Below are 20431 nucleotides of genomic sequence, written 5' to 3'. Positions count from 1 at the left end.
GGATGCCATTGTAGTGGACCCCAGTGGGGTTTCTGTTCATGACCATTGGCTGAGAAGAGCAGTTTTCTTAAGCCAAAGATATGGAGCCCTCATTCTGAATTTGTGAGATATTTTATTTTGCTACCTCTGTAAATAAAGAATTGTGGATCAAATAATAAAAATAATATGATATACACATATGTGGTTGGTTTCAAGCTCTTTTATCCAGGGAGAATACAATCTGATCTTTTATTGCAACATGGGAAATAATGAAATAATTGATGCATTTTCTATGTTGTAAAATGAAAGAGATTTGCAGTGAGTGTTTGTCTAATTCTAAAGTCAATCATTTCACAAGTAACTAGAAATAGAAACTGTAGAGCAAAGAAGAAAATAAATAACATTGTCAGAAGTGGGATTTAAACCCACGCCTCCAGAGGAGACTGCGACCTGAACGCAGCGCCTTAGACCGCTCGGCAATCCTGACACATGAAACCACTGCTTTTTTAAAAGATGTATATTATGAGATAACCTATCTATAGTTACAATGACAATGTTGCTATTAAAACTGTTAATTTAAAAACTAGATATGAATTGCTTTTCCATTCATTTTAAAGAGGTTTCTAGTTGGCTTTACAATAAAAGTAAGTTTTGTTTTCCATGTTCAGGGTTGGAATCCAAGTGTCTAGAGTTTGTTCTCTAATGGATTTTAACTCAGCAATGAAATGAAATTTGTGAATCTTGCATTAACTGGCTACTTAATTTAGCTCATGGGTTTGATTGGATGCCATTGTAGGGGACCCCAGTGGGGTTTCTGTTCATGACCATTGGCTGAGAAGAGCAGTTTTCTTAAGCCAAAGATATGGAGCCCTCATTCTGAATTTGTGAGATATTTTATTTTGCTACCTCTGTAAATAAAGAATTATGGATCAAATAATAAAAATAATATGATATACACATATGTGGTTGGTTTCAAGCTCTTTTATCCAGGGAGAATACAATCTGATCTTTTATTGCAACATGGGAAATAATGAAATAATTGATGCATTTTTTATGTTGTAAATTGAAAGAGATTTGCAGTGAGTGTTTGTCTAATTCTAAAGTCAATCTTTTCACAAGTAACAAGAAATAGAAACTGTAGAGCAAAGAAGAAAATGAATAACATTGTCAGAAGTGGGATTTGAACCCACGCCTCCAGAAGAGACTGCGACCTGAACGCAGCACCTTAGACCGCTCGGCCATCCTGACACATGAAACCACTGTGTTTTGAAAAGATGTATATTATGAAATAACCTATCTATAGTTACAATGACAATGTTGCTATTAAAACTGTTAATTTAAAAACTAGATATGAATTGCTTTTCCATTCATTTTAAAGAGGTTTCTAGTTGGCTTTACAATAAAAGTAAGTTTTGTTTTCCATGTTCAGGGTTGGAATCCAAGTGTCTAGAGTTTGTTCTCTAATGGATTTTAACTCAGCAATGAAATGAAATTTGTGAATCTTGCACAAACTGGCTACTTAATTTAGCTCATGGGTTTGATTGGATGCCATTGTAGTGGACCCCAGTGGGGTTTCTGTTCATGACCATTGGCTGAGAAGAGCAGTATTCTTAAGCCAAAGACATGGAGCCCTCATTCTGAATTTGTGAGATATTTTATTTTGCTACCTCTGTAAATAAAGAATTGTGGATCAAATAATAAAAATAATATGATATACACATATGTGGTTGGTTTCAAGCTCTTTTATCCAGGGAGAATACAATCTGATCTTTTATTGCAACATGGGAAATAATGAAATAATTGATGCATTTTTTATGTTGTAAATTGAAAGAGATTTGCAGTGAATGTTTGTCTAATTCTAATGTCAATCTTTTCACAAATAACAAGAAATAGAAACTGTAGAGCAAAGAAGAAAATGAATAACATTGTCAGAAGTGGGATTTGAACCCACACCTCCAGAGGAGACTGCGACCTGAATGCAGCGCCTTAGACCGCTCGGCCATCCTGACACATAAAACCACTACTTTTTGAAAAGATGTATATTATGAAATAACCTATCTATAGTTACAATGACAATGTTGCTATTAAAACTGTTAATTTAAAAACTAGATATGAATTGCTTTTCCATTCATTTTAAAGAGGTTTCTAGTTGGCTTTACAATAAAAGTAAGTTTTGTTTTCCATGTTCAGGGTTGGAATCCAAGTGTCTAGAGTTTGTTCTCTAATGGATTTTAACTCAGCAATGAAATGAAATTTGTGAATCTTGCACAAACTGGCTACTTAATTTAGCTCATGGGTTTGATTGGATGTCATTGTAGTGGACCCCAGTGGGGTTTCTGTTTATGACCATTGGCTGAGAAGAGCAGTTTTCTTAAGCCAAAGATATGGAGCCCTCATTCTGAATTTGTGAGATATTTTATTTTGCTACCTCTGTAAATAAAGCATTGTGGATCAAATAATAAAAATAATATGATATACACATATGTGGTTGGCTTCAAGCTCTTTTATCCAGGGAGAATACAATCTGATATTTTATTGCAACATGGGAAATAATGAAATAATTGATGCATTTTTTATGTTGTAAATTGAAAGAGATTTGCAGTGAGTGTTTGTCTAATTCTAAAGTCAATCTTTTCACAAGTAACAAGAAATAGAAACTGTAGAGCAAAGAAGAAAATAAATAACATTGTCAGAAGTGGGATTTGAACCACGCCTCCAGAGGAGACTGCGACCTTAACGCAGCGCCTTAGACCGCTCGGCCATCCTGACACATGAAACCACTGTGTTTTGAAAAGATGTATATTATGAAATAACCTATCCATAGTTACAATGACAATGTTGCTATTAAAACTGTTAATTTAAAAACTAGATATGAATTGCTTTTCCATTCATTTTAAAGAGGTTTCTAGTTGGCTTTACAATAAAAGTAAGTTTTGTTTTCCATGTTCAGGGTTGGAATCCAAGTGTCTAGAGTTTGTTCTCTAACGGATTTTAACTCAGCAATGAAATGAAATTTGTGAATCTTGCACAAACTGGCTACTTAATTTAGCTCATGGGTTTGATTGGATGCCATTGTAGTGGACCCCAGTGGGGTTTCTGTTCATGACCATTGGCTGAGAAGAGCAGTTTTCTTAAGCCAAAGATATGGAGCCCTCATTCTGAATTTGTGAGATATTTTATTTTGCTACCTCTGTAAATAAAGAATTGTGGATCAAATAATAAAAATAATATGATATACACATATGTGGTTGGATTCAAGCTCTTTTATCCAGGGAGAATACAATCTGATCTTTTATTGCAACATGGGAAATAATGAAATAATTGATGCATTTTTTATGTTGTAAATTGAAAGAGATTTGCAGTGAGTGTTTGTCTAATTCTAAAGTCAATCTTTTCACAAGTAACAAGAAATAGAAACTGTAGAGCAAAGAAGAAAATGAATAACATTGTCAGAAGTGGGATTTGAACCCACGCCTCCAGAGGAGACTGCGACCTGAACGCAGCGCCTTAGACCGCTCAGCCATCCTGACACATGAAAGCACAGTGTTTTGAAAAGATGTATATTATGAAATAACCTATCTATAGTTACAATGACAATGTTGCTATTAAAACTGTTAATTTAAAAACTAGATATGAATTGCTTTTCCATTCATTTTAAAGAGGTTTCTAGTTGGCTTTACAATAAAAGTAAGTTTTGTTTTCCATGTTCAGGGTTGGAATCCAAGTGTCTAGAGTTTGTTCTCTAATGGATTTTAACTCAGCAATGAAATTAAATTTGTGAATCTTTCACAAACTGGCTACTTAATTTAGCTCATGGGTTTGATTGGATGCCATTGTAGTGGACCCCAGTGGGGTTTCTGTTCATGACCATTGGCTGAGAAGAGCAGTTTTCTTAAGCCAAAGATATGGAGCCCTCATTCTGAATTTGTGAGATATTTTATTTTGCTACCTCTGTAAATAAAGAATTGTGGATCAATTAATAAAAATAATATGATATACACATATGTGGTTGGTTTCAAGCTCTTGCACAAACTGGCTACTTAATTTAGCTCATGGGTTTGATTGGATGCCATTGTAGTGGACCCCAGTGGGGTTTCTGTTCATGACCATTGGCAGAGAAGAGCAGTTTTCTTAAGCCAAAGATATGGAGCCCTCATTCTGAATTTGTGAGATATTTTATTTTGCTACCTCTGTAAATAAAGAATTGTGGATCAAATAATAAAAATAATATGATATACACATATGTGGCTGGTTTCAAGCTCTTTTATCCAGGGACAATACAATCTGATCTTTTGTTGCAACATGGGAAATAATGAAATAATTGATGCATTTTTTATGTTGTAAATTGAAAGAGATTTGCAGTGAGTGTTTGTCTAATTCTAAAGTCAATCTTTTCACAAGTAACAAGAAATAGAAACTGTAGAGCAACGAAGAAAATGAATAACATTGTCAGTAGTGGAATTTGAACCCACGCCCCCAGAGGAGACTGCGACCTGAACGCAGTGCCTTAGACCGCTCGGCCATCCTAACACATGAAACCACTGTGTTTTGAAAAGATGTATATTATGAAATAACCTATCTATAGTTACAATGACAATGTTGCAATTAAAACTGTTAATTTAAAAACTAGATATGAATTGCTTTTCCATTCATTTTAAAGAGGTTTCTAGTTGGCTTTACAATAAAAGTAAGTTTTGTTTTCCATGTTCAGGGTTGGAATCCAAATGTCTAGAGTTTGTTCTCTAATGGATTTTAACTCAGCAATGAAATGAAATTTGTGAATCTTGCACAAACTGGCTACTTAATTTAGCTCATGGGTTTGATTGGATGCCATTGTAGTGGACCCCAGTGGGGTTTCTGTTCATGACCATTGGCTGAGAAGAGCAGTTTTCTTAAGCCAAAGATATGGAGCCCTCATTCTGAATTTGTGAGATATATTATTTTGCTACCTCTGTAAATAAAGAATTGTGGATCAATTAATAAAAATAATATGATATACACATATGTTGTTGGTTTCAAGCTCTTGCACAAACTGGCTACTTAATTTAGCTCATGGGTTTGATTGGATGCCATTGTAGTGGACCCCAGTGGGGTTTCTGTTCATGACCATTGGCTGAGAAGAGCAGTTTTCTTAAGCCAAAGATATGGAGCCCTCATTCTGAATTTGTGAGATATTTTATTTTGCTACCTCTGTAAATAAAGCATTGTGGATCAAATAATAAAAATAATATGATATACACATATGTGGTTGGTTTCAAGCTCTTTTATCCAGGGAGAATACAATCTGATCTTTTATTGCAACATGGGAAATAATGAAATAATTGATGCATTTTTTATGTTGTAAATTGAAAGAGATTTGCAGTGAGTGTTTGTCTAATTCTAAAGTCAATCTTTTCACAAGTAACAAGAAATAGAAACTGTAGAGCAAAGAAGAAAATGAATAACATTGTCAGAAGTGGGATTTGAACCCACGCCTCCAGAGGAGACTGCGACCTGAACGCAGCGCCTTAGACCACTCGGCCATCCTGACACATGAAACCACTGTGTTTTGAAAAGATGTATATTCATGTTCAGGGTTGGAATCCAAGTGTCTAGAGTTTGTTCTCTAATGGATTTTAACACAGCAATGAAATGAAATTTGTGAATCTTGCACAAACTGGCTACTTAATTTAGCTCATGGGTTTGATTGGATGCCATTGTAGTGGACCCCAGTGGGGTTTCTGTTCACGACCATTGGCTGAGAAGAGCAGTTTTCTTAAGCCAAAGATATGGAGCCCTCATTCTGAATTTGTGAGATATTTTATTTTGCTACCTCTGTAAATAAAGAATTGTGGATCAAATAATAAAAATAATATGATATACACATATGTGGTTGGTTTCAAGCTCTTTTATCCAGGGAGAATACAATCTGATCTTTTATTGCAACATGGGAAATAATGAAATAATTGATGCATTTTTTATGTTGTAAATTGAAAGAGATTTGCATAAAACCACTACTTTTTGAAAAGATGTATATTATGAAATAACCTATCTATAGTTACAATGACAATGTTGCTATTAAAACTGTTAATTTAAAAACTAGATATGAATTGCTTTTCCATTCATTTTAAAGAGGTTTCTAGTTGGCTTTACAATAAAAGTAAGTTTTGTTTTCCATGTTCAGGGTTGGAATCCAAGTGTCTAGAGTTTGTTCTCTAATGGATTTTAACTCAGCAATGAAATGAAATTTGTGAATCTTGCACAAACTGGCTACTTAATTTAGCTCATGGGTTTGATTGGATGCCATTGTAGTGGACCCCAGTGGGGTTTCTGTTTATGACCATTGGCTGAGAAGAGCAGTTTTCTTAAGCCAAAGATATGGAGCCCTCATTCTGAATTTGTGAGATATTTTATTTTGCTACCTCTGTAAATAAAGCATTGTGGATCAAATAATAAAAATAATATGATATACACATATGTGGTTGGTTTCAAGCTCTTTTATCCAGGGAGAATACAATCTGATCTTTTATTGCAACATGGGAAATAATGAAATAATTGATGCATTTTTTATGTTGTAAATTGAAAGAGATTTGCAGTGAGTGTTTGTCTAATTCTAAAGTCAATCTTTTCACAAGTAACAAGAAATAGAAACTGTAGAGCAAAGAAGAAAATGAATAACATTGTCAGAAGTGGGATTTGAACCCACGCCTCCAGAGGAGACTGCGACCTGAACGCAGCGCCTTAGACCGCTCAGCCATCCTAACACATGAAACCACTGTGATTTGAAAAGATGTATATTATGAAATAACCTATCTATAGTTACAATGACAATGTTGCAATTAAAACTGTTAATTTAAAAACTAGATATGAATTGCTTTTCCATTCATTTTAAAGAGGTTTCTAGTTGGCTTTACAATAAAAGTAAGTTTTGTTTTCCATGTTCAGGGTTGGAATCCAAATGTCTAGAGTTTGTTCTCTAATGGATTTTAACTCAGCAATGAAATGAAATTTGTGAATCTTGCACAAACTGGCTACTTAATTTAGCTCATGGGTTTGATTGGATGCCATTGTAGTGGACCCCAGTGGGGTTTCTGTTCATGACCATTGGCTGAGAAGAGCAGTTTTCTTAAGCCAAAGATATGGAGCCCTCATTCTGAATTTGTGAGATATATTATTTTGCTACCTCTGTAAATAAAGAATTGTGGATCAATTAATAAAAATAATATGATATACACATATGTTGTTGGTTTCAAGCTCTTGCACAAACTGGCTACTTAATTTAGCTCATGGGTTTGATTGGATGCCATTGTAGTGGACCCCAGTGGGGTTTCTGTTCATGACCATTGGCTGAGAAGAGCAGTTTTCTTAAGCCAAAGATATGGAGCCCTCATTCTGAATTTGTGAGATATTTTATTTTGCTACCTCTGTAAATAAAGAATTGTGGATCAAATAATAAAAATAATATGATATACACATATGTGCCTGGTTTCAAGCTCTTTTATCCAGGGAGAATACAATCTGATCTTTTATTGCAACATGGGAAATAATGAAATAATTGATGCATTTTTTATGTTGTAAATTGAAAGAGATTTGCAGTGTGTTTGTCTAGTTCTAAAGTCAATCTTTTCACAAGTAACAAGAAATCGAAACTGTAGAGCAAAGAAGAAAATGAATAACATTGTCAGAAGTGGGATTTGAACCCACGCCTCCAGAGGAGACTGCGACCTGAACGCAGCGCCTTAGACCGCTCGGCCATCCTGACACATGAAACCACTTTGTTTTGAAAAGATGTATATTATGAAATAACCTATCTATAGTTACAATGACAATGTTGCTATTAAAACTGTTAATTTAAAAACTAGATATGAATTGCTTTCCCATTCATTTTACAGAGGTTTCTAGTTGGCTTTACAATAAAAGTAAGTTTTGTTTTCCATGTTCAGGGTTGGAATCCAAGTATCTAGAGTTTGTTCTCTAATGGATTTTAACTCAGCAATGAAATGAAATTTGTGAATCTTGCACAAACTGGCTACTTAATTTAGCTCATGGGTTTGATTGGATGCCATTGTAGTGGACCCGAGTGGGGTTTCTGTTTATGACCATTGGCTGAGAAGAGCAGTTTTCTTAAGCCAAAGATATGGAGCCCTCATTCTGAATTTGTGAGATATTTTATTTTGCTACCTCTGTAAATAAAGCATTGTGGATCAAATAATAAAAATAATATGATATACACATATGTGGTTGGTTTCAAGCTCTTGCACAAACTGGCTACTTAATTTAGCTCATGGGTTTGATTGGATGCCATTGTAGTGGACCCCAGTGGGGTTTCTGTTCATGACCATTGGCTGAGAAGAGCAGTTTTCTTAAGCCAAAGATATGGAGCCCTCATTCTGAATTTGTGAGATATTTTATTTTGCTACCTCTGTAAATAAAGAATTGTGGATCAAATAATAAAAATAATATGATATACACATATGTGGCTGGTTTCAAGCTCTTTTATCCAGGGAGAATACAATCTGATCTTTTATTGCAACATGGGAAATAATGAAATAATTGATGCATTTTTTATGTTGTAAATTGAAAGAGATTTGCAGTGTGTTTGTCTAATTCTAAAGTCAATCTTTTCACAAGTAACAAGAAATCGAAACTGTAGAGCAAAGAAGAAAATGAATAACATTGTCAGTAGTGGAATTTGAACCCACGCCCCCAGAAGAGACTGCGACCTGAACGCAGTGCCTTAGACCGCTCGGCCATCCTAACTCATGAAACCACTGTGTTTTGAAAAGATGTATATTATGAAATAACCTATCTATAGTTACAATGACAATGTTGCAATTAAAACTGTTAATTTAAAAACTAGATATGAATTGCTTTTCCATTCATTTTAAAGAGGTTTCTAGTTGGCTTTACAATAAAAGTAAGTTTTGTTTTCCATGTTCAGGGTTGGAATCCAAATGTCTAGAGTTTGTTCTCTAATGGATTTTAACTCAGCAATGAAATGAAATTTGTGAATCTTGCACAAACTGGCTACTTAATTTAGCTCATGGGTTTGATTGGATGCCATTGTAGTGGACCCCAGTGGGGTTTCTGTTCATGACCATTGGCTGAGAAGAGCAGTTTTCTTAAGCCAAAGATATGGAGCCCTCATTCTGAATTTGTGAGATATATTATTTTGCTACCTCTGTAAATAAAGAATTGTGGATCAATTAATAAAAATAATATGATATACACATATGTTGTTGGTTTCAAGCTCTTGCACAAACTGGCTACTTAATTTAGCTCATGGGTTTGATTGGATGCCATTGTAGTGGACCCCAGTGGGGTTTCTGTTCATGACCATTGGCTGAGAAGAGCAGTTTTCTTAAGCCAAAGATATGGAGCCCTCATTCTGAATTTGTGAGATATTTTATTTTGCTACCTCTGTAAATAAAGAATTGTGGATCAAATAATAAAAATAATATGACATACACATATGTGCCTGGTTTCAAGCTCTTTTATCCAGGGAGAATACAATCTGATCTTTTATTGCAACATGGGAAATAATGAAATAATTGATGCATTTTTTATGTTGTAAATTGAAAGAGATTTGCAGTGTGTTTGTCTAATTCTAAAGTCAATCTTTTCACAAGTAACAAGAAATCGAAACTGTAGAGCAAAGAAGAAAATGAATAACATTGTCAGAAGTGGGATTTGAACCCACGCCTCCAGAGGAGACTGCGACCTGAACGCAGCGCCTTAGACCGCTCGGCCATCCTGACACATGAAACCACTTTGTTTTGAAAAGATGTATATTATGAAATAACCTATCTATAGTTACAATGACAATGTTGCTATTAAAACTGTTAATTTAAAAACTAGATATGAATTGCTTTTCCATTCATTTTACAGAGGTTTCTAGTTGGCTTTACAATAAAAGTAAGTTTTGTTTTCCATGTTCAGGGTTGGAATCCAAGTGTCTAGAGTTTGTTCTCTAATGGATTTTAACTCAGCAATGAAATGAAATTTGTGAATCTTGCACAAACTGGCTACTTAATTTAGCTCATGGGTTTGATTGGATGCCATTGTAGTGGACCCCAGTGGGGTTTCTGTTTATGACCATTGGCTGAGAAGAGCAGTTTTCTTAAGCCAAAGATATGGAGCCCTCATTCTGAATTTGTGAGATATTTTATTTTGCTACCTCTGTAAATAAAGCATTGTGGATCAAATAATAAAAATAATATGATATACACATATGTGGTTGGTTTCAAGCTCTTTTATCCAGGGAGAATACAATCTGATCTTTTATTGCAACATGGGAAATAATGAAATAATTGATGCATTTTTTATGTTGTAAATTGAAAGAGATTTGCAGTGAGTGTTTGTCTAATTCTAAAGTCAATCTTTTCACAAGTAACAAGAAATAGAAACTGTAGAGCAAAGAAGAAAATGAATAACATTGTCAGAAGTGGGATTTGAACCCACGCCTCCAGAGGAGACTGCGACCTGAACGCAGCGCCTTAGACCACTCGGCCATCCTGACACATGAAACCACTGTGTTTTGAAAAGATGTATATTATGAAATAACCTATCTCTAGTTACAATGACAATGTTGCTATTAAAACTGTTAATTTAAAAACTAGATATGAATTGCTTTTCCATTCATTTTAAAGAGGTTTCTAGTTGGCTTTACAATAAAAGTAAGTTTTGTTTTCCATGTTCAGGGTTGGAATCCAAGTGTCTAGAGTTTGTTCTCTAATGGATTTTAACTCAGCAATGAAATGAAATTTGTGAATCTTGCACAAACTGGCTACTTAATTTAGCTCATGGGTTTGATTGGATGCCATTGTAGTGGACCCCAGTGGGGTTTCTGTTCATGACCATTGGCTGAGAAGAGCAGTTTTCTTAAGCCAAAGATATGGAGCCCTCATTCTGAATTTGTGAGATATTTTATTTTGCTACCTCTGTAAATAAAGAATTGTGGATCAATTAATAAAAATAATATGATATACACATATGTGGTTGGTTTCAAGCTCTTGCACAAACTGGCTACTTAATTTAGCTCATGAGTTTGATTGGATGCCATTGTAGTGGACCCCAGTGGGGTTTCTGTTCATGACCATTGGCTGAGAAGAGCAGTTTTCTTAAGCCAAAGATATGGAGCCCTCATTCTGAATTTGTGAGATATTTTATTTTGCTACCTCTGTAAATAAAGAATTGTGGATCAAATAATAAAAATAATATGATATACACATATGTGGCTGGTTTCAAGCTCTTTTATCCAGGGAGAATACAATCTGATCTTTTATTGCAACATGGGAAATAATGAAATAATTGATGCATTTTTTATGTTGTAAATTGAAAGAGATTTGCAGTGAGTGTTTGTCTAATTCTAAAGTCAATCTTTTCACAAGTAACAAGAAATAGAAACTGTAGAGCAAAGAAGAAAATGAATAACATTGTCAGTAGTGGAATTTGAACCTACGCCCCCAGAAGAGACTGCGACTTGAACGCAGTGCCTTAGACCGCTCGGCCATCCTAACACATGAAACCACTGTGTTTTGAAAAGATGTATATTATGAAATAACCTATCTATAGTTACAATGACAATGTTGCAATTAAAACTGTTAATTTAAAAACTAGATATGAATTGCTTTTCCATTCATTTTAAAGAGGTTTCTAGTTGGCTTTACAATAAAAGTAAGTTTTGTTTTCCATGTTCAGGGTTGGAATCCAAATGTCTAGAGTTTGTTCTCTAATGGATTTTAACTCAGCAATGAAATGAAATTTGTGAATCTTGCACAAACTGGCTACTTAATTTAGCTCATGGGTTTGATTGGATGCCATTGTAGTGGACCCCAGTGGGGTTTCTGTTCATGACCATTGGCTGAGAAGAGCAGTTTTCTTAAGCCAAAGATATGGAGCCCTCATTCTGAATTTGTGAGATATATTATTTTGCTACCTCTGTAAATAAAGAATTGTGGATCAATTAATAAAAATAATATGATATACACATATGTTGTTGGTTTCAAGCTCTTGCACAAACTGGCTACTTAATTTAGCTCATGGGTTTGATTGGATGCCATTGTAGTGGACCCCAGTGGGGTTTCTGTTCATGACCATTGGCTGAGAAGAGCAGTTTTCTTAAGCCAAAGATATGGAGCCCTCATTCTGAATTTGTGAGATATTTTATTTTGCTACCTCTGTAAATAAAGAATTGTGGATCAAATAATAAAAATAATATGATATACACATATGTGCCTGGTTTCAAGCTCTTTTATCCAGGGAGAATACAATCTGATCTTTTATTGCAACATGGGAAATAATGAAATAATTGATGCATTTTTTATGTTGTAAATTGAAAGAGATTTGCAGTGTGTTTGTCTAATTCTAAAGTCAATCTTTTCACAAGTAACAAGAAATCGAAACTGTAGAGCAAAGAAGAAAATGAATAACATTGTCAGAAGTGGGATTTGAACCCACGCCTCCAGAAGAGACTGCGACCTGAACGCAGTGCCTTAGACCGCTCGGCCAACCTAACACATGAAACCACTGTGTTTTGAAAAGATGTATATAATGAAATAACCTATCTATAGTTACAATGACAATGTTGCTATTAAAACTGTTAATTTAAAAACTAGATATGAATTGCTTTTCCATTCATTTAAAGAGGTTTCTAGTTGGCTTTACAATAAAAGTAAGTTTTGTTTTCCATGTTCAGGGTTGGAATCCAAGTGTCTAGAGTTTGTTCTCTAATGGATTTTAACTCAGCAATGAAATGAAATTTGTGAATCTTGCACAAACTGGCTACTTAATTTAGCTCATGGGTTTGATTGGATGCCATTGTAGTGGACCCCAGTGGGGTTTCTGTTCATGACCATTGGCTGAGAAGAGCAGTTTTCTTAAGCCAAAGATATGGAGCCCTCATTCTGAATTTGTGAGATATTTTATTTTGCTACCTCTGTAAATAAAGAATTGTGGATCAAATAATAAAAATAATATGATATACACATATGTGGTTGGTTTCAAGCTCTTTTATCCAGGGAGAATACAATCTGATCTTTTATTGCAACATGGGAAATAATGAAATAATTGATGCATTTTTTATGTTGTAAATTGAAAGAAATTTGCAGTGAATGTTTGTCTAATTCTAATGTCAGTCTTTTCACAAATAACAAGAAATAGAAACTGTAGTGCAAAGAAGAAAATTAATAACATTGTCAGAAGTGGGATTTGAACCCACACCTCCAGAGGAGACTGCGACCTGAATGCAGCGCCTTAGACCGCTCGGCCATCCTGACACATAAAACCACTACTTTTTGAAAAGATGTATATTATGAAATAACCTATCTATAGTTACAATGACAATGTTGCTATTAAAACTGTTAATTTAAAAACTAGATATGAATTGCTTTTCCATTCATTTTAAAGAGGTTTCTAGTTGGCTTTACAATAAAAGTAAGTTTTGTTTTCCATGTTCAGGGTTGGAATCCAAGTGTCTAGAGTTTGTTCTCTATTGGATTTTAACTCAGCAATGAAATGAAATTTGTGAATCTTGCACAAACTGGCTACTTAATTTAGCTCATGGGTTTGATTGGATGCCATTGTAGTGGACCCCAGTGGGGTTTCTGTTCATGACCATTGGCTGAGAAGAGCAGTTTTCTTAAGCCAAAGATATGGAGCCCTCATTCTGAATTTGTGAGATATTTTATTTTGCTACCTCTGTAAATAAAGAATTGTGGATCAAATAATAAAAATAATATGATATACACATATGTGGTTGGATTCAAGCTCTTTTATCCAGGGAGAATACAATCTGATCTTTTATTGCAACATGGGAAATAATGAAATAATTGATGCATTTTTTATGTTGTAAATTGAAAGAGATTTGCAGTGAGTGTTTGTCTAATTCTAAAGTCAATCTTTTCACAAGTAACAAGAAATAGAAACTGTAGAGCAAAGAAGAAAATGAATAACATTGTCAGAAGTGGGATTTGAACCCACGCCTCCAGAGGAGACTGCGACCTGAACGCAGCGCCTTAGACCGCTCAGCCATCCTGACACATGAAAGCACAGTGTTTTGAAAAGATGTATATTATGAAATAACCTATCTATAGTTACAATGACAATGTTGCTATTAAAACTGTTAATTTAAAAACTAGATATGAATTGCTTTTCCATTCATTTTAAAGAGGTTTCTAGTTGGCTTTACAATAAAAGTAAGTTTTGTTTTCCATGTTCAGGGTTGGAATCCAAGTGTCTAGAGTTTGTTCTCTAATGGATTTTAACTCAGCAATGAAATTAAATTTGTGAATCTTTCACAAACTGGCTACTTAATTTAGCTCATGGGTTTGATTGGATGCCATTGTAGTGGACCCCAGTGGGGTTTCTGTTCATGACCATTGGCTGAGAAGAGCAGTTTTCTTAAGCCAAAGATATGGAGCCCTCATTCTGAATTTGTGAGATATTTTATTTTGCTACCTCTGTAAATAAAGAATTGTGGATCAATTAATAAAAATAATATGATATACACATATGTGGTTGGTTTCAAGCTCTTGCACAAACTGGCTACTTAATTTAGCTCATGGGTTTGATTGGATGCCATTGTAGTGGACCCCAGTGGGGTTTCTGTTCATGACCATTGGCAGAGAAGAGCAGTTTTCTTAAGCCAAAGATATGGAGCCCTCATTCTGAATTTGTGAGATATTTTATTTTGCTACCTCTGTAAATAAAGAATTGTGGATCAAATAATAAAAATAATATGATATACACATATGTGGCTGGTTTCAAGCTCTTTTATCCAGGGACAATACAATCTGATCTTTTGTTGCAACATGGGAAATAATGAAATAATTGATGCATTTTTTATGTTGTAAATTGAAAGAGATTTGCAGTGAGTGTTTGTCTAATTCTAAAGTCAATCTTTTCACAAGTAACAAGAAATAGAAACTGTAGAGCAACGAAGAAAATGAATAACATTGTCAGTAGTGGAATTTGAACCCACGCCCCCAGAGGAGACTGCGACCTGAACGCAGTGCCTTAGACCGCTCGGCCATCCTAACACATGAAACCACTGTGTTTTGAAAAGATGTATATTATGAAATAACCTATCTATAGTTACAATGACAATGTTGCAATTAAAACTGTTAATTTAAAAACTAGATATGAATTGCTTTTCCATTCATTTTAAAGAGGTTTCTAGTTGGCTTTACAATAAAAGTAAGTTTTGTTTTCCATGTTCAGGGTTGGAATCCAAATGTCTAGAGTTTGTTCTCTAATGGATTTTAACTCAGCAATGAAATGAAATTTGTGAATCTTGCACAAACTGGCTACTTAATTTAGCTCATGGGTTTGATTGGATGCCATTGTAGTGGACCCCAGTGGGGTTTCTGTTCATGACCATTGGCTGAGAAGAGCAGTTTTCTTAAGCCAAAGATATGGAGCCCTCATTCTGAATTTGTGAGATATATTATTTTGCTACCTCTGTAAATAAAGAATTGTGGATCAATTAATAAAAATAATATGATATACACATATGTTGTTGGTTTCAAGCTCTTGCACAAACTGGCTACTTAATTTAGCTCATGGGTTTGATTGGATGCCATTGTAGTGGACCCCAGTGGGGTTTCTGTTCATGACCATTGGCTGAGAAGAGCAGTTTTCTTAAGCCAAAGATATGGAGCCCTCATTCTGAATTTGTGAGATATTTTATTTTGCTACCTCTGTAAATAAAGCATTGTGGATCAAATAATAAAAATAATATGATATACACATATGTGGTTGGTTTCAAGCTCTTTTATCCAGGGAGAATACAATCTGATCTTTTATTGCAACATGGGAAATAATGAAATAATTGATGCATTTTTTATGTTGTAAATTGAAAGAGATTTGCAGTGAGTGTTTGTCTAATTCTAAAGTCAATCTTTTCACAAGTAACAAGAAATAGAAACTGTAGAGCAAAGAAGAAAATGAATAACATTGTCAGAAGTGGGATTTGAACCCACGCCTCCAGAGGAGACTGCGACCTGAACGCAGCGCCTTAGACCACTCGGCCATCCTGACACATGAAACCACTGTGTTTTGAAAAGATGTATATTCATGTTCAGGGTTGGAATCCAAGTGTCTAGAGTTTGTTCTCTAATGGATTTTAACACAGCAATGAAATGAAATTTGTGAATCTTGCACAAACTGGCTACTTAATTTAGCTCATGGGTTTGATTGGATGCCATTGTAGTGGACCCCAGTGGGGTTTCTGTTCACGACCATTGGCTGAGAAGAGCAGTTTTCTTAAGCCAAAGATATGGAGCCCTCATTCTGAATTTGTGAGATATTTTATTTTGCTACCTCTGTAAATAAAGAATTGTGGATCAAATAATAAAAATAATATGATATACACATATGTGGTTGGTTTCAAGCTCTTTTATCCAGGGAGAATACAATCTGATCTTTTATTGCAACATGGGAAATAATGAAATAATTGATGCATTTTTTATGTTGTAAATTGAAAGAGATTTGCATAAAACCACTACTTTTTGAAAAGATGTATATTATGAAATAACCTATCTATAGTTACAATGACAATGTTGCTATTAAAACTGTTAATTTAAAAACTAGATATGAATTGCTTTTCCATTCATTTTAAAGAGGTTTCTAGTTGGCTTTACAATAAAAGTAAGTTTTGTTTTCCATGTTCAGGGTTGGAATCCAAGTGTCTAGAGTTTGTTCTCTAATGGATTTTAACTCAGCAATGAAATGAAATTTGTGAATCTTGCACAAACTGGCTACTTAATTTAGCTCATGGGTTTGATTGGATGCCATTGTAGTGGACCCCAGTGGGGTTTCTGTTTATGACCATTGGCTGAGAAGAGCAGTTTTCTTAAGCCAAAGATATGGAGCCCTCATTCTGAATTTGTGAGATATTTTATTTTGCTACCTCTGTAAATAAAGCATTGTGGATCAAATAATAAAAATAATATGATATACACATATGTGGTTGGTTTCAAGCTCTTTTATCCAGGGAGAATACAATCTGATCTTTTATTGCAACATGGGAAATAATGAAATAATTGATGCATTTTTTATGTTGTAAATTGAAAGAGATTTGCAGTGAGTGTTTGTCTAATTCTAAAGTCAATCTTTTCACAAGTAACAAGAAATAGAAACTGTAGAGCAAAGAAGAAAATGAATAACATTGTCAGAAGTGGGATTTGAACCCACGCCTCCAGAGGAGACTGCGACCTGAACGCAGCGCCTTAGACCGCTCAGCCATCCTAACACATGAAACCACTGTGATTTGAAAAGATGTATATTATGAAATAACCTATCTATAGTTACAATGACAATGTTGCAATTAAAACTGTTAATTTAAAAACTAGATATGAATTGCTTTTCCATTCATTTTAAAGAGGTTTCTAGTTGGCTTTACAATAAAAGTAAGTTTTGTTTTCCATGTTCAGGGTTGGAATCCAAATGTCTAGAGTTTGTTCTCTAATGGATTTTAACTCAGCAATGAAATGAAATTTGTGAATCTTGCACAAACTGGCTACTTAATTTAGCTCATGGGTTTGATTGGATGCCATTGTAGTGGACCCCAGTGGGGTTTCTGTTCATGACCATTGGCTGAGAAGAGCAGTTTTCTTAAGCCAAAGATATGGAGCCCTCATTCTGAATTTGTGAGATATATTATTTTGCTACCTCTGTAAATAAAGAATTGTGGATCAATTAATAAAAATAATATGATATACACATATGTTGTTGGTTTCAAGCTCTTGCACAAACTGGCTACTTAATTTAGCTCATGGGTTTGATTGGATGCCATTGTAGTGGACCCCAGTGGGGTTTCTGTTCATGACCATTGGCTGAGAAGAGCAGTTTTCTTAAGCCAAAGATATGGAGCCCTCATTCTGAATTTGTGAGATATTTTATTTTGCTACCTCTGTAAATAAAGAATTGTGGATCAAATAATAAAAATAATATGATATACACATATGTGCCTGGTTTCAAGCTCTTTTATCCAGGGAGAATACAATCTGATCTTTTATTGCAACATGGGAAATAATGAAATAATTGATGCATTTTTTATGTTGTAAATTGAAAGAGATTTGCAGTGTGTTTGTCTAGTTCTAAAGTCAATCTTTTCACAAGTAACAAGAAATCGAAACTGTAGAGCAAAGAAGAAAATGAATAACATTGTCAGAAGTGGGATTTGAACCCACGCCTCCAGAGGAGACTGCGACCTGAACGCAGCGCCTTAGACCGCTCGGCCATCCTGACACATGAAACCACTTTGTTTTGAAAAGATGTATATTATGAAATAACCTATCTATAGTTACAATGACAATGTTGCTATTAAAACTGTTAATTTAAAAACTAGATATGAATTGCTTTCCCATTCATTTTACAGAGGTTTCTAGTTGGCTTTACAATAAAAGTAAGTTTTGTTTTCCATGTTCAGGGTTGGAATCCAAGTATCTAGAGTTTGTTCTCTAATGGATTTTAACTCAGCAATGAAATGAAATTTGTGAATCTTGCACAAACTGGCTACTTAATTTAGCTCATGGGTTTGATTGGATGCCATTGTAGTGGACCCGAGTGGGGTTTCTGTTTATGACCATTGGCTGAGAAGAGCAGTTTTCTTAAGCCAAAGATATGGAGCCCTCATTCTGAATTTGTGAGATATTTTATTTTGCTACCTCTGTAAATAAAGCATTGTGGATCAAATAATAAAAATAATATGATATACACATATGTGGTTGGTTTCAAGCTCTTGCACAAACTGGCTACTTAATTTAGCTCATGGGTTTGATTGGATGCCATTGTAGTGGACCCCAGTGGGGTTTCTGTTCATGACCATTGGCTGAGAAGAGCAGTTTTCTTAAGCCAAAGATATGGAGCCCTCATTCTGAATTTGTGAGATATTTTATTTTGCTACCTCTGTAAATAAAGAATTGTGGATCAAATAATAAAAATAATATGATATACACATATGTGGCTGGTTTCAAGCTCTTTTATCCAGGGAGAATACAATCTGATCTTTTATTGCAACATGGGAAATAATGAAATAATTGATGCATTTTTTATGTTGTAAATTGAAAGAGATTTGCAGTGTGTTTGTCTAATTCTAAAGTCAATCTTTTCACAAGTAACAAGAAATCGAAACTGTAGAGCAAAGAAGAAAATGAATAACATTGTCAGTAGTGGAATTTGAACCCACGCCCCCAGAAGAGACTGCGACCTGAACGCAGTGCCTTAGACCGCTCGGCCATCCTAACTCATGAAACCACTGTGTTTTGAAAAGATGTATATTATGAAATAACCTATCTATAGTTACAATGACAATGTTGCAATTAAAACTGTTAATTTAAAAACTAGATATGAATTGCTTTTCCATTCATTTTAAAGAGGTTTCTAGTTGGCTTTACAATAAAAGTAAGTTTTGTTTTCCATGTTCAGGGTTGGAATCCAAATGTCTAGAGTTTGTTCTCTAATGGATTTTAACTCAGCAATGAAATGAAATTTGTGAATCTTGCACAAACTGGCTACTTAATTTAGCTCATGGGTTTGATTGGATGCCATTGTAGTGGACCCCAGTGGGGTTTCTGTTCATGACCATTGGCTGAGAAGAGCAGTTTTCTTAAGCCAAAGATATGGAGCCCTCATTCTGAATTTGTGAGATATATTATTTTGCTACCTCTGTAAATAAAGAATTGTGGATCAATTAATAAAAATAATATGATATACACATATGTTGTTGGTTTCAAGCTCTTGCACAAACTGGCTACTTAATTTAGCTCATGGGTTTGATTGGATGCCATTGTAGTGGACCCCAGTGGGGTTTCTGTTCATGACCATTGGCTGAGAAGAGCAGTTTTCTTAAGCCAAAGATATGGAGCCCTCATTCTGAATTTGTGAGATATTTTATTTTGCTACCTCTGTAAATAAAGAATTGTGGATCAAATAATAAAAATAATATGACATACACATATGTGCCTGGTTTCAAGCTCTTTTATCCAGGGAGAATACAATCTGATCTTTTATTGCAACATGGGAAATAATGAAATAATTGATGCATTTTTTATGTTGTAAATTGAAAGAGATTTGCAGTGTGTTTGTCTAATTCTAAAGTCAATCTTTTCACAAGTAACAAGAAATCGAAACTGTAGAGCAAAGAAGAAAATGAATAACATTGTCAGAAGTGGGATTTGAACCCACGCCTCCAGAGGAGACTGCGACCTGAACGCAGCGCCTTAGACCGCTCGGCCATCCTGACACATGAAACCACTTTGTTTTGAAAAGATGTATATTATGAAATAACCTATCTATAGTTACAATGACAATGTTGCTATTAAAACTGTTAATTTAAAAACTAGATATGAATTGCTTTTCCATTCATTTTACAGAGGTTTCTAGTTGGCTTTACAATAAAAGTAAGTTTTGTTTTCCATGTTCAGGGTTGGAATCCAAGTGTCTAGAGTTTGTTCTCTAATGGATTTTAACT

At 34.6% G+C, this 20431-nt stretch overlaps 17 non-coding genes across 17 annotated transcripts; all 17 read right to left on the bottom strand.

The window, feature by feature from the left end:
- Positions 1-383: 383 nt before the first annotated feature.
- TRNAL-CAG (transfer RNA leucine (anticodon CAG)) lies at positions 384-466 on the bottom strand. Its single transcript has one exon. It is a non-coding gene; the product is annotated as a tRNA-Leu (tRNA).
- Positions 467-1144: 678 nt separating this feature from the next.
- TRNAL-CAG (transfer RNA leucine (anticodon CAG)) lies at positions 1145-1227 on the bottom strand. Its single transcript has one exon. It is a non-coding gene; the product is annotated as a tRNA-Leu (tRNA).
- Positions 1228-1905: 678 nt separating this feature from the next.
- Positions 1906-1988, bottom strand: TRNAL-CAG (transfer RNA leucine (anticodon CAG)). The gene has a single exon. It is a non-coding gene; the product is annotated as a tRNA-Leu (tRNA).
- Positions 1989-2666: 678 nt separating this feature from the next.
- On the bottom strand, positions 2667-2748 carry TRNAL-AAG (transfer RNA leucine (anticodon AAG)). The gene has a single exon. It is a non-coding gene; the product is annotated as a tRNA-Leu (tRNA).
- A 678-nt stretch (positions 2749-3426) lies between these two features.
- TRNAL-CAG (transfer RNA leucine (anticodon CAG)) lies at positions 3427-3509 on the bottom strand. Its single transcript has one exon. It is a non-coding gene; the product is annotated as a tRNA-Leu (tRNA).
- A 1917-nt stretch (positions 3510-5426) lies between these two features.
- On the bottom strand, positions 5427-5509 carry TRNAL-CAG (transfer RNA leucine (anticodon CAG)). The gene has a single exon. It is a non-coding gene; the product is annotated as a tRNA-Leu (tRNA).
- A 1130-nt stretch (positions 5510-6639) lies between these two features.
- TRNAL-CAG (transfer RNA leucine (anticodon CAG)) lies at positions 6640-6722 on the bottom strand. The gene has a single exon. It is a non-coding gene; the product is annotated as a tRNA-Leu (tRNA).
- Positions 6723-7637: 915 nt separating this feature from the next.
- TRNAL-CAG (transfer RNA leucine (anticodon CAG)) lies at positions 7638-7720 on the bottom strand. The gene has a single exon. It is a non-coding gene; the product is annotated as a tRNA-Leu (tRNA).
- A 1913-nt stretch (positions 7721-9633) lies between these two features.
- On the bottom strand, positions 9634-9716 carry TRNAL-CAG (transfer RNA leucine (anticodon CAG)). Its single transcript has one exon. It is a non-coding gene; the product is annotated as a tRNA-Leu (tRNA).
- A 678-nt stretch (positions 9717-10394) lies between these two features.
- Positions 10395-10477, bottom strand: TRNAL-CAG (transfer RNA leucine (anticodon CAG)). Its single transcript has one exon. It is a non-coding gene; the product is annotated as a tRNA-Leu (tRNA).
- Positions 10478-12392: 1915 nt separating this feature from the next.
- On the bottom strand, positions 12393-12475 carry TRNAL-CAG (transfer RNA leucine (anticodon CAG)). Its single transcript has one exon. It is a non-coding gene; the product is annotated as a tRNA-Leu (tRNA).
- Positions 12476-13152: 677 nt separating this feature from the next.
- On the bottom strand, positions 13153-13235 carry TRNAL-CAG (transfer RNA leucine (anticodon CAG)). Its single transcript has one exon. It is a non-coding gene; the product is annotated as a tRNA-Leu (tRNA).
- A 678-nt stretch (positions 13236-13913) lies between these two features.
- TRNAL-CAG (transfer RNA leucine (anticodon CAG)) lies at positions 13914-13996 on the bottom strand. The gene has a single exon. It is a non-coding gene; the product is annotated as a tRNA-Leu (tRNA).
- Positions 13997-15913: 1917 nt separating this feature from the next.
- TRNAL-CAG (transfer RNA leucine (anticodon CAG)) lies at positions 15914-15996 on the bottom strand. The gene has a single exon. It is a non-coding gene; the product is annotated as a tRNA-Leu (tRNA).
- A 1130-nt stretch (positions 15997-17126) lies between these two features.
- On the bottom strand, positions 17127-17209 carry TRNAL-CAG (transfer RNA leucine (anticodon CAG)). The gene has a single exon. It is a non-coding gene; the product is annotated as a tRNA-Leu (tRNA).
- Positions 17210-18124: 915 nt separating this feature from the next.
- Positions 18125-18207, bottom strand: TRNAL-CAG (transfer RNA leucine (anticodon CAG)). Its single transcript has one exon. It is a non-coding gene; the product is annotated as a tRNA-Leu (tRNA).
- A 1913-nt stretch (positions 18208-20120) lies between these two features.
- Positions 20121-20203, bottom strand: TRNAL-CAG (transfer RNA leucine (anticodon CAG)). Its single transcript has one exon. It is a non-coding gene; the product is annotated as a tRNA-Leu (tRNA).
- Between the last annotated feature and the right edge of the window lie 228 nt (positions 20204-20431).

This window comes from Pseudophryne corroboree, chromosome 1 (genome assembly GCF_028390025.1).
Source record: "Pseudophryne corroboree isolate aPseCor3 chromosome 1, aPseCor3.hap2, whole genome shotgun sequence".
Classification (NCBI taxonomy): domain Eukaryota; kingdom Metazoa; phylum Chordata; class Amphibia; order Anura; family Myobatrachidae; genus Pseudophryne; species Pseudophryne corroboree.
Note: the sequence above shows the minus strand (reverse complement) of the source record. Positions and strands in the feature narration are given on the sequence as shown.